The sequence below is a fragment of the Engraulis encrasicolus genome, chromosome 19, assembly GCF_034702125.1.
Source record: "Engraulis encrasicolus isolate BLACKSEA-1 chromosome 19, IST_EnEncr_1.0, whole genome shotgun sequence".
Taxonomy (NCBI): Eukaryota; Metazoa; Chordata; class Actinopteri; order Clupeiformes; family Engraulidae; genus Engraulis; species Engraulis encrasicolus.
In genome coordinates this window covers 43173162-43188471 of record NC_085875.1, presented here as the reverse complement: position 1 = coordinate 43188471, position 15310 = coordinate 43173162, and positions in this window count along the sequence as shown.

The window sequence follows — 15310 nt, the reverse complement described above, 5'->3', positions numbered from 1 at the left end:
TAGCACGCCTCCTCAAGGCACGTCCCTGAGTTTGAATGGTGGCTCAACCCAGTGGAAGTCCCTCTGATGAACGGTAGTTGAGTTACTGTACATGTTTCCTGCCTGGCGTTTGCTCCTGGAACTTAAACAAGCTTTATAGAATTTGCACTACAGCTTTCTTGTTGACAATGTCCCTTGTTTTGCAGTGAGCACTGAAAATAATGTGTTTTTGTGGAAACACATACCCTTTTCAGATTGAACTGGGGCAGGGCAGTAGTGAATGTCTTACAAACCCCAACTCCATAGAAGTTGGGACGCAAGGTTAATTGTGAATAATAACAAAATACTGCCATTTTCAGAAGTCTGGTTCTGACATTAGTTGGAGAATGGTACAAAGAAAACATATCAGCCATCAAAACTGACCAAAATTATTGTTTTGGGGGATATTCATGAAAATGTAAATCCAACGTGTCTCAAAAGAGTTGGGACGGGGACAATAAAAGGCAGCAAATGTCGAGGAAGACTAAAAACAAAACAAAAGACAACACTTAACAGTTAATAGCATTAACCGATGAGATGATTTTATATAAAAACAGTCTTGATTCCTATCTTGGACTTCAACAGCTTAAATGGTAGGTGTATTCCTTGTCATGTTTTGCAATGTTTTCCTTTCTGTAGTGCTTACAGTGTAACAGGTCTTGACAAAAAGCCTGCCATTTTATGTCCTGCTGGTCATTATGTTGGAGTTCAACTGTTAAAACATAGTAGAGAATACAATTTGTCCCTATAGTCAGCCTGCCAAGCCCCAAAAATATATGTTTGATGGCATTTTCTGTTAAAAGTTGGCAACCATGCCAGAAGTTATCAGCATGGGCTAAGGTTTCAGAATCACCTGGTTGCCAACACGGAACTTGACCTTTAAGGTCAAATATGGAGGTCAAAAGGTCAACCACGGTCAAATAACAGTTTTATTTAGTTAAAAAATGTTATAAAGATGTTAAAAGTGGGCAACCATGACAGAAGTCATCAGCATGGACTAAGGATTCAGAATCAACATGTTTCCAACACGGAACTTGACCTTTAGGGTCAAATTTAAAGGTCAAAAGGTCAAAAACAATGTATTTTCTGGTTAGTCTATTTTGGGAACTGTATATTCATAGAATTATTTTTCAAATGTAAGCAATCATGCTAGATGGTATCAGCATGGACTAAGGTTTCAGAATCACCTGGTTGCCAACATGGAACTTGACCTTTAAGGTCAAATTTGAAGGTCAAAAGGTCAACCGGGGTAAAAAAAAAAAAAGTTTTGTTTTTTTGTGATGTGCTTTCATAAAATACAAGTTGTTTGCATGATGTATTGAATAATTAGTACCTGGAGATATTTCATATTATTTAAATCATTTTAGGTGAGTGAAAGTATTGGAACAAATAATCGTAAAGAAAATAAAACACTCTTTTGATGAGGTTTCTCCCGAAGCGGACAGCGCTGTCAAAAGTTGCATTTGGGGTTTTCTGACAGTGTACGGTGGAAGTGGTCGCGAGAGTCACACTTCACCTACTGTAAGTATCAGATGACTCTGGACAGTGATTAATTAACCTTTTAATTCTACTTAGAGCCCCTTTAAAACCAAGTCTTCAGTGAACAACAAAAACAAGGAAATTTGCCTTTCTGTTCCATTACTTTACGGGACTGTATATTTAGAAGTTATATAGTCTTTATTATTAGGGTATGAGTGAAAGTGATTATTGCAAATTGTCAATAACAAGAATGCAATTGATCATGTTGTTTCTTTACTTCAATAATAATTAAAACAATAATTAAATTTTAAATGTGATGTCAGTACACACTGGATATTTATGTATTTAAAGGAGCTATTGTTGCTGTTATTACAAAAAGGTGGTGTCATCCAGATCATGTTCTATCCCTACGGCGTTTAAACATTCTACATTTAATCACATGCAGATATACAGGGCTGCCTATTCCTCAGGCAAGTACACTCGCCTCCAAAAGAGTTGTCGCCTACCCATCTGTTTGGAATAACAGCTAATAACCTGACTTTCAATTAATCACTTGGCTTCAGAAGTCACTCATATGAAAGCTACAACCCTCTCGAATGAAAATGAATTTTCAAAAATAAATTTCATGCACCAAAGAAAGATTGACCCTTTAATGAACACAGACAGGGCAGATTTTGACAAGACAAAAGTTTTGTCGCCTATCGAACATAATGTGAAAATGAGCAGATAAGTCACTTCAAAACACTTCAAATATGCAGATTGGGTGTCATACTTAATCACTGATTCACTCACACCTCTCCAGAAAATCAACTTTGGCCTTAGGTGTATGTTTAGGGTCATTGTAATCATGGAAAGCAACACAATGAAAATCAATGGAGTTCAATGAGAGATGGTGACATATTTGCTATTCGTAGAGCAATACATTTTTAACTTCATGATGTAATCAATGATAAAAGCCCTCACACACCAGCAGCATGCATGCAGCTCCACATAAGAGCTGTATCCCTCCCATGTTTGACTTTAGGCACCATGTACTTTTTCCAGATTATTCACCTTTAACACCAAAGAAGTCTCTCCCACTGTCCTGTCTCAAAAAAGCCAGCCAAGAGTATGTCAGGCCTAATTCTGACAAAAATGAAGGCTAATGGGACTCATACTCTGAAGTCAAGATCCCAAGATCAACCATTTTAGAACTGATAGCATCAAAACTATATGGTGTTGGAGATGAAGGATATGAAAAAAGAGAAATGGTGCATAAAGTGAAACATGGTACAGATTCAGCTCTTATGAGGAGCTGCATGCATGCTGCAGGTGTTTGAGGGCTTTTATCATTGATTAAATCATGAAGTTAAACATGTATTGCTCTACGAATAGCAAATATGTCACCATCTCTCATTGACCTCCATTCATTTTCATTGTGTTGCTTTCCATGATTACAATGACCCTAAACATACGCCTAAGGCCAAAGTTGATTTTCTGGAGAGGTGAGAGTGATTCAGTGATTAAGTATGACACCCAATCTGCGTATTTGAAGTGTTTTGAAGTGACTTATCTGCTCATTTTCACATTATGTTCGATAGGCGACAAAACTTTTGTCTTGTGAAAATCTGCCCTGTCTGTGTTCAATAAAGGGTCAATCTTTCTTTGGTGCATGAAATTTATTTTTGTACATACATTTTCATTCGGGAGGCTTTTAGCTTTCATATGAGTGACTTCTGAAGCCAAGGGATTAATTGAAAGTCAGGTTATTAGCTGTTATTCCAAACAGATGGATAGGCGACAACTCTTTTGGAGGCGAGTGTATGTGGAACTGGAGGTTTCCTTTACCACACAGCCATCAAGCGTTGGTCTACAACTTTCCAACCACCTGTCTTCTCATTGTCTTTGTTAATATGTATTTTGTCAGACTGCAGCCATACAGTTGCCTGCTGATTTGCTTATGCAAGATGCAATCCATATGCATCACTTGGTGGTAGCATATCAATTGCCTTTTTGTCTTCTGAAAATAGTCAATCAATACCCAAAGATAAGCATGGTGCTTTATACAGGTGACACAAAAACTCAAGCCTGGGAAATTGCAACAAAACATTCTACAGTAGTCATGAGAACATCAAGAGTGCAATACTTGCTCTACTCTTACTATAGGTTATTTCCTAACCACGATATGACATTGCAAATCAGCAAGTATCATTCATTGCTATAACCATTTGAAACACATCAGAAATAACTGAAGTCATTATTTTTTCCATGGAAAGAAGCAAATTCACTGGTGAGCCAAGGCATATCCCATTTCATACCAGCAGCTTAATGTGCTTCACAAAGAAGAATAAAATAATTGAGATGACCAGAATGAAAATTTTAAAAATGCAAGTTTAAGTTAATTTTATGCTAATGAGCTATGATGAATGTCTAAGGATGACAGGCCAGAGTCCCACCATGATAAGCCAAATCAAACATTAAATTATAGGCCTACTAATTATTCAATATACAGTACCATGCAAACAACTATTTTATTAAAGCACATCACCAAAAAACTGTTTTTTTATTGATCTCGGTTGACCTTTTGACCTTCAAATTTGATCTTAGAGGTCAAGTTCCATATGGTAACCAGGTGATTCTATAACCTTAGTCCATGCTGATACGTTCTAGCATGGTTGCCAACTTTTGAAAACAATAATTCCATGAATATAAAGATCACCAAAAAAGACCAGAAAATACATTGTTTTTGACCTTCATATTTTACCTTAAAGGTCAATTCCCTCTTGGCACCCAGGTGATTCTGAAACCTTAGTCCATGCTGATAACTTCTAGCATGGTTACTAACTTTTGAAAAAGATTTCCACGAACACAGTCCCCCAAAAAGTCAAACCTTAAAATACATAGTGTTTGACGTTTTTAACCTTCAAATTTGACCCTAAAGCTCAAATTCCGTGTTGGCAACAAGTTGATTCTGAATCCTTAGTCCATGCTGATAACTTCTGGCATGGTTGCCCACTTTTAACATCTTTTTTAAACAATTTTTAACTAAATAACATATTGGTACTGTTATTTGACCGTGTTTGACCTTTTGACCTTCAGATTTGACCCTAAAGGTCAAGTTCCATGTTGGCAACCAGGTGATTCTGAAACCCTAGCCCATGCTGATAACTTCTGGCATGGTTGCCAACTTTTAAAAAACAATTCCATGAATATACAGTTCCCAACAAAGACTAGCAAGAAAATAGCCTGTTTTTGACCTTTTGGCCTTCAAATTTGACCCTAAAGGTCAAGTTCAGTGTTGGCAACAAGTTGATTCTGAATCCTTAGTCCGTGCTGATGGCTTCTGGCATGGTTGCCCTCTTTTAACAACTTTGTAACATTTTTTAACTAAATAACACTGTTGTTTGACCGTGGTTGACCTCTTGACCTTCATATTTGACCTTAAAGGTCAAGTTCCGTGTTGGCAACCAGGTGATTCTGAAACCTTAGCCCATGCTGATAACTTCTGGCATGGTTGCCAACTTTTAACAAAAAATGCCAGCAAAAGTTTATTTAAGCACCTTAGCTGCTGATGGCAGGCTGACTATATTGCACGAGTGACTTTTCATGTTGTTTAAAACCCATTTATTTCATCCAGTAGGTACTGTATTCAATTCTACAGGTGAGTAGAACAGCTTAACCAATGTACTACTGCACCCCCATGCTATCATGGAGGCTGACTTTTGAAGTTAGCACTAACACAAGTTGCATGGTCAATTTTCACTGTAGTACAGGATGTGCAAGACTATTCTTTTCAAAAAGAATTGACTTCTGCAACTGCTGCTGACTTCTGTAAGCAAAGGACAGTTTCCCATGTCTTCTGGGTCTATTTCAAGTGAGCTCTGGTGAATAGGGGAATGTTAAACCCCTCTATCATTTGCACACATGAAGCGTCCTTAATATGGTCAAGTTTTCACTAGCTGTAAGTGCTAGAGTGAGACTACAGCCAATATATATTTCATGATGTCATGAACCTATACAATGATTTTAATGACAAAAATATGTCTTATATACACTCAATCACGGTAAATCAAGGGAATTCAAAACTTTATGGTAATTGTTCTGCATCTTTAATTCTGAGTGACTCAGCCTCTCTGTGATTGTCTTATACCTGGACATTCAAATTGTTCATCAGTACAATTCATTTTGAAATGTTCTTCCTTGTTGTTTTATCTTATTTGGATGTTTATAACATTTCACTGATCCCCGTTCCAACTTATTTGAGACGTGTTGCAGTTATCAAATTAGAAATGAGTACATATGTCCCCTAAGACAATATTTTTTCTCGGTTTTAACACTTGCTATAATTTTCAAAACATTCAATACATTCCTTAGATGGAGAATAGTGAGAAGACAACATATCATTTTGATTTTATTCTCAGTTTACCAAACGTCCCAACTTCACCGGAGTTGGGGTCTGTAAATAAAACACAGTTATACTTAAATGTTGCTTCATCTCATTACAAATTATATTCGTTATAGGCTAATAAGCTATTTGAGTAGTCGTCTTCCTAAGCTTAATGGATAGTCCCATAGCATATTGATTTTTGCTTCATATTAAATCTATGATAAGGAAATGCACACTATTGCCAGAGATTGTAGATTCTATTCAATAGTTATTGCCATTACAGTTCATGCTGTTAAAGAACTCGAACTATACGCGCCCCACGGCTGTGATTGCGCATTTCTTGTACCCCATCTCTGTCGTTGTAAATTGTTAAAATACTGTGTTATTTCGGTGCACCCGTTCGTCTGTACCTCACCCCATCCCTATCACACTTAGGCCATATCATTGCACACCATGCAGACTGTGTGCAAATAATGATGCTGAATGAATGTTACCCGAGAGAACGATAATAATAAAAAAAATGAAACACACGGCTGAATTGATAAGTAAGTTGTGAAAGAGTTTTCTGGCACATTTATAGTCTTCGTCGCAGCCACCAACTTTATATCTGAGCCGACGTTTTGGCAAATTTGAAGTTCAAGCAGGCCTAATGTGGCCTGAGCTGAGCGAGCGCTTTCCCCCTTCGCTTTCCTGTGCTCCGACTTGTACCACCATTTGAGATGCATGCATTGCATTTCCTTCTACGTTGCCTACAGAAACATTCCAGTTGTGCTAAAGAGATGCATTCTAGGCTAAACACAAGAGGATGAGTGCTGAAATGGGACAACAACCCATATTTTAGAAGCAAATGTGTGTGATTGTGTGCAAATATGTGTGATTTGTGTGTCCTTTGATAGGACAATTCTGAAGGAGAAAATAATTTTGAAGCCAGTTCAAATGTCAACTGTCCTAATTAGAAAGCATTTGCTACATCACTTGCCCATCAGTCATTCAACGAAAGCCACTCAAACTATTCATCTATCTATCAGCACAATCAATAATGTGGGCATATTGTGGCTTGATTTTAATTGCCTGTGAAGTGCTGTTGTGTACACCTCTTGATTTGCCCTTGAATTCAGTGATGATTTTATCCACGTCGTCTTTATACATACACAGATTTTTTAAAAATCTGAATTTAAAAATATCTGTGTATACAGGTATACAGTGTATCGTCCTGTTGTTTAACTTTGTAACTGGATATGTTGTAGTATGCAATGTATGTTTCCTGCACATTTGACGGGTAATCGGGAGAGTAGCTTCAGCTTTGACACCTCTTGTCACTCACCTTTTGAGGTGTATTGCAAGTTCTTGCTACTCTCCTAGCCATCACACCATCATCTCTGTCCTCTATATCTGTTCCTGTCCCTTTTTTCAGAATTCAATGAGGGAGATGACAGATCCTGGATCATGTGAAGCTTTGAAGCAACCATATGTACAGTATGTACCAGGCTGGACTGGCCATCAGGCATACCAGGCATTTCCCGAAGGATCTACATTTCTGAAAATAGGGGCCCACGAGGAGGGGGGGCTTTAAGCCAAAAGTGCCCGGGCCCTATTTCTCCCCCAATCCAGTCCTACCGTATGAATGTGAGGCCACAGGAGAGGAGTGATTTCTGAGTTTAACAAAATGAGATGAGACCCACCTGTTGCAATCGTTTACAAACCCAACCTGATGTAGGGCTAACCCCCTTTGAACTACATGTAGACTTTGTCTGGGGCTGCTTGGAGACATGGCAAGCCAAAGATTTCCCACCACCCTTGATAGTCTGTGTTGCACACTTCCAAATTGTCCATGTAACTTCTCTCTCCTCTTCATTCAAACATGGTGTCTGTCACCTACCTTTGCTGTAATAGTGGGAAAATGCCTTCACCTCTTTGATGGAGCTGATAGATCCAGACCAGGTTGGAGGGTTGCCTTACAAGTCAAGTAGGTTTTATTGTCAATTTCTTTACATGCACTGGTCATACAAAGAATTTGAAATTACATTTCTTGCTTTCCCATTAGACATAGACTAATCTAGGTAAGGACATAGACAGTATAGACATAGACAGTACTTATACATGGACTTAAGACAGTATGGACATAGACAGTGCTCATACAGACATTTAAAGTGCAAGACTGGACAACAGAAGACTTGTAGAGGACATACATTAAGAGGTATCTGTTGTGCTTTTGTGCTTTTCCTAAAAAAAGTCCTTTATAGCGTTCTGACATGGTAATAGTAGCATTTTGAAGAAAATAAATATTAAAAAAAGGTCTGTCAAGTACACCAGCAGCAGTGTGTGTGTGTGTGTGTGTGTGTGTGTGTGTGTGTGTGTGTGTGTGTGTGTGTGTGTGTGTATGTGTGTGTATGTGTTTAGTGCAGGTAGAAGGTGCGGTGTGCGTCTTGTGTGTGTGTTCGTGTGTCTGTGTGTGTGTGTGTGTGTGTGTGTGTGTGTGTGTGTGTGTGTGTGTGTGTGTGTGTGTGTGTGTGTCAGTGTGTGTATGTTTGGGTTTAGTGCAGAAAGTGCAGTGTGCTTGTGTGTGTGTGTGTGTGTGTGTGTGTGTGTGTGTGTGTGTGTGTGTGTGTGTGTGTGTGTGTGTGTGTGTGCATGTTTTGAGTTAGTGCAGGTTGAAAGTTCAGTCACGAGTATAGTAGTGCAGGTGGAATGTTCAGTCGCAGATATGGTGGTGGGGGGATGGGGGGGGGGGGGGGTTGTCAGTGGCCTTGCTGGCTAGAGGCTGACAGTGGAGGGAGAGTGGGTTGAGTGTTCAGCATCTTGATCGCTTGGTGCATTGTGCTGCTCGCCAGCCTGGTGGTACGGGAACGGAGGCGCCTGTACCTCTTTCCAGAGGGCAGGAGGCTGAGCAGTTTGTGTGCAGGGTGGCTTGTGTCTTTGATGATCATCAGTGCTTTCCAGGTGAGGCGTGTGGTGTAAATGTCCTGCAGGGAGGGGAGTGGTACTGCAATGATCTTCTTCGCTGTGTGCCTTGTGTAGTTATATTTGAAGAATGATATTTAAAAAAAAAAAAAAACAGGTTTACAATTCATGTTATAGGGTCAGAGTGACTGTGTACATCATTAGGTCAAACAGTTTGTTTCTTATTCATTGTTGTTTGTTCTTGTCTATGACCCCTTTTGCTCCTTCCTATACAGCAGGGCTATTCAAATGGCGGCCCTTGGTCCAGATGTGTCCCATATTTTTTTTATTGACAGTCGGCAACCATAATATGTAGTTCGGTCCCTTTACTGGGATGAATTTCAAAAACTGGCCCTCGTTGACATTTAATTGAATAACCCTGCTATACAGTATTGCTCTTTTTTATAATGACGTGCCAAGGAAGACTCTCCAAAAAATACTGAGGCGCGGATGCCAACTTTACCTGTACTTTCAATGATATGCTAAAAGTTTCCTGACAAACCTGTACAATTGATGGGGATTATAAACACCCCCTCCCCCCAACATACACATACACACAAAAGTACATTTAGTAAAAGGGACTATAGGCCAAATGTATGGACACACCTTCTCATTTAATGAATTATCTTTATTTTTGTGGCTATTTACAGAACATTGTACTTTTTCACGGAGGGCATCATAACTATGCATGGATACATGTATAATTATATGCTAATAGATGTATCCCTAAAATAAAGTGTTGTAATAGTCTCTAATAGCGGTGTCAGCAGGAAACACACCTGACGTCAACACAGTACAACTGATGACCCCACACGTTTCACACTTTTTTTGTCTATTTTAAAGTAAAAAACACTGTGTCAGTCAAGTCAATCTCAATTGATACAAGCAATACAAACAAGAGTATCTTGATCTGATAATGAGCAACTTGGTCTAACATAGCTGTATCTAGGTGGAACAGTGGTATAAAAAGTAAAAGTGAAAAACCCTGCCACATATTCCCTCCAACACAGGCTTGTCCTCTCCATGTAACTGGGTATAGACCAAGTGACTTAATATCAAAAAATGTCTGTAAAATGCTTGTATTGGCAAGTGCTTAAAACTAGGTTTAAAACGTCTCAAATTTCTAGTTCTACAATTCTAGTGAGTTATTGAGGGACTTTAATGTTCAAGATTGGCATTACTGACTGGGTGTTTTTACTTGAAAATAGACAAAAAATAGGCCTGTTGAAATGCGTGGGGCCATCAGTTGTGCAGTGTTGATGTCAGGTGGATAGACAGCTAGACAACAGCTTGGACAACAGCTAGAATTGATGTTTTTCGTTAAGTTCAGAATTCTTTATGCGTTCATGCACAGTTTTGATGTCCTCCATGAAAATCCACCAGTTTTGATGCCCTCCATGAAAATACATGTAAATAGCCACGAAAATAAAGACAATGCATTAAAGGACAAGTGCACTATTTTCAACATCAAGCCCCTTTTCTGGGCTTCGTCTCTCAATTGGGAAGTAGGTAATTTCTTAGCAACGTTGCAGAGTAGCCTAGATACTAAAAAAGTTGCTAACTCTTGTGTCTTGAACGTTAGCACACAAAGTAACTACTGCTTGGAGTAATGTGCACTCTTAAGTAGTGGTAACTTTGAAAGTGAGGCGCCTCCTATCCGTATCTGGACCAGGGCTTTGAACCGTTATTTTTTTCCAAACGTTCCGTTCCGAACAGAAACGGAATTATAACGTTTCCGGTTATGAGTTCCACCAATAAATTGACGTTCCTGAACCGGTTAGAACAAAAAAATATTGTTCCTGGAACGGTTAATTTCGTTCCTGTCAGCTGATTACTCCCCATAGGCCTAACTGACGTTAATTAACCAAGAAAGACGGAAGTGCAAATGAGTCAGCCTACATTCCAAACTGTTTATTCAAGTGGATGAAAAGAATATCCTCCAGAATTTTGTCATTCAGGGACGACCTAAGCGGAGAAGCGGAGAATAAACCTCAATGATGAAAACGCACGCTTCACGCTGACTTGGGTCACAGGGAGCGCTATGATGGACATTGTGAGTTTGTGCATATTTGAAGCGGCCATGGATGCCCAATAACGTAGAACATTCTCTGTGCGCTTTACACGCGCTTCTCTGCAATGTCTTACAATGATGCAATGGAAATATATGACAGTGGTTTGTCTTATTTAAGATGCGGAGTCGAGACTTTGTAATCCACAGCTCTCTCTCCATTCAGTCAGAGAATGTCTGATGTCACACAGGACGTGAATCTCAGCCGTCATGGTAACGTGCGCAGGAAAATAGTTACTTTTTAAAATTTATTTGAGGAACGGTATTAACCGGTATTAACCGGTTACCATTATTTTTAAATAAGTGTTCCCGTTCCAGAACATAAAAAATAATAAAGTTTCCGGTTTCGTTTCTGTTCCCTGTAAAATACAAAAAGTTCCCGGTTTTCGTTTTCGTTCCTTGAACCGGTTCAAAGCCCTGATCTGGACAGTGAAGTTGAAGTAGGCTACAGCTGGAGTAGATCCATTGAGTCCAGACATCACCTCAGCCACCCCAAGTAACACACAGCGCTAGTCTACTTCAGAGTATGACTCCACCCATTAGCTAAACTTGTAGTACATATTTGACCACAAATGTGTCAATATCTTTTAATCCTGTGGTGCAAAAGCACTGAAAATCAATCGACATCCACACAAAGTCATGATACAGCTGCGAGAGTGTTCAAAAAAAAAAAGTCATATCCTTGGAATCTGATGAATCCCACACTAATAATATACTTTTAGCTGTATACCGATTGAATTTTGTCTCATTTCGATGTGTAATTTGGGAAATATTTGGATGAAAAAGTATCGGTAACTCCCAGAAATTCACTGGTTTAAGTGTCAAATACTCAAAGAATTTTGATGCAAATTTCATTTCATAGCCCAGTAGTATTTACGCTTGCCTATCAAGGGGAAGGCGCGAGCCACGCGGGTTCGAATCCACTTTGCAGCTTGTTGACAAGAAATTATCTATTTCTGCCAGATATTTCCATAATTTTGGCTCTGCAACCATGTGGATTCGAACCTGCGTGGCTCCTGTTTTCCCGTTGGGATGCAAGCATGAATACCACTAGACGACCTAATGGAATTTGCACTGAAATTTTTAGGTATTTGACACTTTAACACATGAATTTCCGGGAGGAACCACTACTTTATTATCAAAATATTTAACAAATTACAACTCGGAATGAAACGAAATCAAATCGGCATGCAGATAAAACTGCATTATTGGTGCGGACGGTGTCAGATTCTAATGCCACGGCCATGTTTTTTCACAAATAAATTACAAGGTGTGTTCGTGGAGGAAACAGCTGAGACACGACTCAGCAAAAACAGAAGGATGTGTCATCCAATCAGAAGGGTTATTCCTCGTTTTCTCTTGTTGCTTCCATGCTCACGCACTGTAGAGAGGAGAAAGTATCCGTGTGGACTCAGGAAAGTAGCCATACTTCGAGAAATACACGTATTTCGGCTTGAAGTAAGTAGAAACGTGCAAAGTAAAACGGTCAAAGTATGCTAACATTCCAGCAACGCATCCCTGAGTTCTCTGCAATGTGCTGCTGTCTGTTATTTGGATCATTTGGATCATTTGGATTTGGTCTCAACCGCTTTAGAATGGCCGTCTATGGGCATGTCCAAATATGTTTTCAAAACCACCCTAAACATTTAAGACTGTGCAACTTACCAAGTGTTCAGGTATTCACTGATATTCCAAATCCAACAACTTTTGTTGCGAAACATGGCTTCTGTAATGTTTTATGTAGGTTATCATTTCGTAATTATGTTTTTTTTTCTTTAATTCACAAAATGGCTAATAAAAAAAAGACAGAAGCCATACTTGGCTTTCAAACTTGTTAAGGAATGCCAGTGGACACCCCTAACCACTTAGCGAGATGCATACTTTCGAAAACAAATGTTTAAGGTGTTATTTAAGAACATACTTGGACATGCCCATAGATGGCCATTGTAAAGCCAATATTGACAAAATCTATACTAGTCAATGAACGGAAACACCAGCAAACAACAACAAAAACAGTGAGGGGAGTTCTAAAACATCGCAGAAAATCCAGAAAATGGGCTTTATGTTGAAAATACTGCAGCTGCCCTTTAAATGAGAAGGGGTGTCCAAACTTTTGGCCTACATTGTACAGTATGCGACCAATAGTATCCTTGCACAATCGAACACGTTGTAAAATTCAGCACATTATCGCTGCAGATGGTGGCCAAGGTTGAAACCTGTTATACAGATCAGAGTGCAGAACTTTCTTCTGGTTTGTACTGCCCACAAAGCATGTAGTTCTGAAAAGCTCTGCACCTCAGCATTCAGAGCCCATAGTGTCTTCTCCCCATACAAAGCCAAGCAAGGATGACATGATTGGTGATCTAGTAGTAGTAGTACAGTAGTAGCTTTATTGTCCCCTGTGGGGGAAATTACTTCTAGTGAAAGTGGAGTGGAGGTAGTGGAGATCTGTGGTATCTCATTCTACAACCTTCAGTTGAACCTTAATTTCATCCAAGATTAGAGCAAATGTTATGTCTATTTTTGGAAATATGTTCATTTTACATCTCCCCTTGATTCAAATAATTGAGCTTTGCCTTTCTCCCGTTCTTCCAGACGTTTTCTGATTCTGGTCATATTTCTTCTTAGCATGTATCATTGAACCGGATGGGACCAGGTGGTACCATTCAGTTTTTGTTCAATAAAATCACTAGAGTCAGACAACAGAACAGGAGAAAGATAAAGCTCAATTATTTAAATCAAGGGGAGAAGTAAGATTTCCAAAAAATGGTGGACTTTCGCTTTCCCAGGTGGTGCTATATGTAGTAGGATGGTGACCAGAGTAGGTATTGCAACTATGCTGCTCATTGAAACTGTGCTTCTTATAGCCTAATTTGATATTTTCGTTTGTACTATACTATAATAAGCCAATATTTACTAGTATGACCAATGTAGAGTAAACTTTGCAGTTAAAAATGTCTGTTTCTGGGAATTCTAACAAACCATGGAGAAGATCCCCCTTTTCATGTATGAAAAGTCTAATTTTCCCAGTCATAATGAATACTTACAATTTGATGGTGGTGGTAAGTATTTGTCAAAAAGGTAATATTTATGAATGGGCAGCATGAATTCTGGAAATTAACTACTAAATATATTACACAGTGCACCTTTAAATGTTGGATCAGAATTTGGCATCAGAGGCTTATACGTTTAATTAATGTACCAGTAGGCCCGAAATTGGGTGTGGACATGAGCAACAGGGGTCTTCTGCTGCCACATCCATTGTTACAGTGGCCTTTACCAAAGCATCACAGCCCACAGCCCTCTAGATCTGTGTACGGTGTGAACCTGGGTTAACTCGCAATACTTTTGCAATTATTGCAGTATGTGTTTGTGATGTAGGAGTGTATCGTTTTCCCTTTTTTAATATGGGCCTTCCTTGGGACAACAGATGAAACTCAGCAACTATGCAAACTTTGGCATATTATATTGATGCTTTTACTGATGTAGTGATTGCATTGAGTGTAATGAGAGCATTTTCCTAATCAAATAGAAAGAAAAAAAGAAACAAAAGCAGATTTTCATTATACCTAATGAACTGGAAGTTTCTCTGGTTAAGCGCATCAGGTAAATCTGGGCTATGGTGCAGGTTACGAATAAGGATATTTTTTAATGTGGACATATTTTTAAAATCTATTCATGTATAGACATGACATGTGGATAAAAATAGAAACACCATTATGACAGGTGTATTTTAGCGCCCTAAAAGGGTTGTAGAACAAGATTTCCAAAACTTTTACTTCTAAACATGAGACCAAAACTGAGTTTTCAAAAGTAAATGGCTTCTATGTGTTGTACTGTAGGCTATGTTTTGCACTGGACATTGACACATCAATGAAGTGCATGGAAAATCGTATGGATGGCTTCAGTTGGAGCACTATTCTGGTTGTTCAGCTCGACAGTCACAAAAAGTGTGCTTTTCATATGACCAAATATTTGACAATTTACTAAGAAAATTGAAAATCTGGTATTGGTCAATTGTATTTTTTATTACTATAGAGGGGGTTGTGTTTCAACCAAAATCTCAGCTAATTGTTGTTTTTGGCGACACTTTAATTTACAGTTGCTTTGACTGAAATCTATAAATACAATTTAAAGGGGCTCCAGGAAGGATTAAAAGTTTTTAATTAATCACTGTCCCGAGTCAGCCGATGGTTATGTGAATCATTAGGAAGTGGACGATGATTCTGTCGACCACTTCCATGGTCCGCTGTCAGAAAACCCTGAATGCAACTTTTTGACAGAGTGGTCCCAACGACTGTCGTCCATGTCGTCCACGTTATCCTACCTTGTGCCACTTTAATATTACCAAGGTGCATACCAAACCCATATCCTTTACTATAACCCTTTAGTACAGCTTAGGAACATAGTTCTACATATTGTTGCAAACTGAGTATAAA